Source organism: Heptranchias perlo, unplaced genomic scaffold (assembly GCF_035084215.1).
Source record: "Heptranchias perlo isolate sHepPer1 unplaced genomic scaffold, sHepPer1.hap1 HAP1_SCAFFOLD_396, whole genome shotgun sequence".
Lineage (NCBI taxonomy): Eukaryota > Metazoa > Chordata > Chondrichthyes > Hexanchiformes > Hexanchidae > Heptranchias > Heptranchias perlo.
This window is the reverse complement of record NW_027139408.1, coordinates 147,501-150,000: the sequence shown is the minus strand read 5'-3', so window position 1 is coordinate 150,000 and position 2,500 is coordinate 147,501. Positions and strand designations below refer to the sequence as shown.

Sequence of the window (2,500 nt, the reverse complement as noted above, 5' to 3'; positions counted from 1 at the left end):
TTTTAAAAAAGTTTCCTTCCACAGCAGCTCTGAGTGAGAGAGAGAGAGAGAGAGAGACACTGACTCACTGACTGATACTGACACCGACACACACACACACACACACACACATATTATTTATTATTATTTTTAATTGATTTTTAGAACAGGGAGATGGAATAGGGGCTTGCTCCGTCCACTCCACGCATCGACCCAGTATTGCAGTGTTTCTGGGAACGGTGCAGCTCCCTGTGGGGAGATATTCAAAAGGAAAAACAGCTCTTTCCCAGTGTCTCTGTGTGTGTGTGTGTGTGTGTGTGTGTGTTATTACTGAGAATAAAGCTGATATCTATCTCTCTCTCTCTCTCTCTCTCTCTCTCTCACTCAGAGCTGCTGTGGAAGGAAACCGTTTTAAAAAGAACTTTCTCAGCTCAGTGGTATTTTTTTCTTCTCCAAGGCTGAGTGCCGCTCGCACGTAGCGATATAATTCAAAGTGCAAAATAACTTGGCGTCGTTGACTTTAAACAAGCAGGGTCTGCTTCCAAATGAAAGCTGCGCTCCCGAACTGGACTGACTGTCTGTCTGTCTGTCTGTCTGTCAAGGGGAGGAAAAGGCGGCGGTGGTGGTGAGGGTGGAGCTTTACGCTCAGGAGGGGAGACTTTCTTTCAGAGGTGCCAATTAATCTGTAGCAGAAAGTCATCCCCCCCGACCGGGATTCGAAGCCCGGTCCTGACCACAAGACCACCGGGGAGAGTTGCCTCAAGTCCCTGAGGGACCTGGACACGAGGCCGAGGACACACGCACGCCTGCTGCACTGGCAGCAGCGACCAACAGGGGGCTGACCGGCTGATCCTTCCCTTTCACAGGCAGGCTTTTGGCCCTCGCTGAAACGACAAAGGTGTTCAGAAGGAAGTCCTGGGGGGAAGGCAGGCAGGGAGGGACGGACACAGGGAAGTCCGCACAAAACAGGTCCCCTGGAACCTCTGACCCAGAAAACCGGGTTCCTGGTGAAAGCAGTCCTGCCATTGACAGGACAATGGACAGGGCCCGGCAGCTTGAGACACATCTTTCTTTCAATATGCAAGTTCTTTTTAAAAAAGTTTCCTTCCACAGCAGCTCTGAGTGAGAGAGAGAGAGAGAGAGAGAGACACTGACTCACTGACTGATACTGACACCGACACACACACACACACACACACACACACACACACACATATTATTTACTTTTATTTTTAATTGAATTTTAGAACAGGGAGATGGAATAGGGGCTTGCTCCGTCCACTCCACGCATCGACCCAGTATTGCAGTGTTTCTGGGAACGGTGCAGCTCCCCGTGGGGAGATATTCAAAAGGAAAATCAGCTCTTTCCCAGTGTCTCTGTGTGTGTGTGTGTGTGTGTGTGTGTGTGTGTGTGTGTGTATATTATTACTGAGAATAAAGCTGATATCTCTCTCTCTCTCTCTCTCTCTCTCACACTCAGAGCTGCTGTGGAAGGAAACCTTTTTAAAAAGAACTTTCTCAGCTCAGTGGTATTTTTTTCTTCTCCAAGGCTGAGTGCCGCTCGCACGTAGCGATATAATTCAAAGTGCAAAATAACTTGGCGTCGTTGACTTGAAACAAGCAGGGTCTGCTTCCAAATGAAAGCTGCGCTCCCGAACTGGACTGACTGTCTGTCTGTCTGTCTGTCTGTCTGTCTGTCTGTTTGTCAAGGGGAGGAAAAGGCGGTGGTGGTGGTGGTGAGGGTGGAGCTTTACGCTCAGGAGGGGAGACTTTCTTTCAGAGGTGCCAATTAATCTGCAGCAGAAAGTCATCCCCCCCCAACCGGGAGTCGAAGCCCGGTCCTGACCACGAGACCACCGGGGAGAGCTGCCTCAAGTCCCTGAGGGACCTGGACACGAGGCCGAGGACACACGCACGCCTGCTGCACTGGCAGCAGCGACCAGCAGGGGTCCGACCGGCTGATCCTTCCCTTTCACAGGCAGGCTTTTGGCCCTCGCTCAAACGACAAAGGTGTTCAGAAGGAAGTCCTGGGGGGAAGGCATGGAGGGACGGACACAGGGAAGTCCGCACAAAACAGTTCCCCTGGAACCTCTGACCCAGAAAACCGGGTTCCTGGTGAAAGCAGTCCTGCCCCGCTCTGCCATTAACATGACAACGGACAGGGCCCGGACCAGGCGCAGCGGACGGTAGCGAGCAGTCGGAGGGTGAAAATCCGCCAGTGGGTGAAATGGAGAGCCGTGCGGTGAGAGGAGGCGGAAAGCGGTTCGCAGACTTTCGCTGTACCTCCGGCGGGCAGCGCCGCACCTCCGACCGCTCGCTACCGTCCGCTGCGCCTGGTCCGGCCGCACGCGACCAGCCGTACCCGGAGGAAATCGGCCTCGGCCTTCCCGAGATATCAGTCTCCAGGTGGGACAGAAAAACCGGGGGCCCCCGGCTCGCTTTCAGCGGCCCGCTAGTCGACTTCCCGGCGTGCGAACGCGATCCTTCCGGTACCCTTCGGTGCCCCTTGCCCGACTCTAGC

General features: G+C 53.7%; 2 pseudogenes; both read left to right on the top strand.

Annotated features, from left to right (window-relative positions):
* Positions 1-112: 112 nt before the first annotated feature.
* Positions 113-229, top strand: LOC137312128 (U2 spliceosomal RNA; annotated as a pseudogene).
* Positions 230-1,194: 965 nt separating this feature from the next.
* LOC137312088 (U2 spliceosomal RNA) lies at positions 1,195-1,311 on the top strand (annotated as a pseudogene).
* Positions 1,312-2,500: the final 1,189 nt, after the last annotated feature.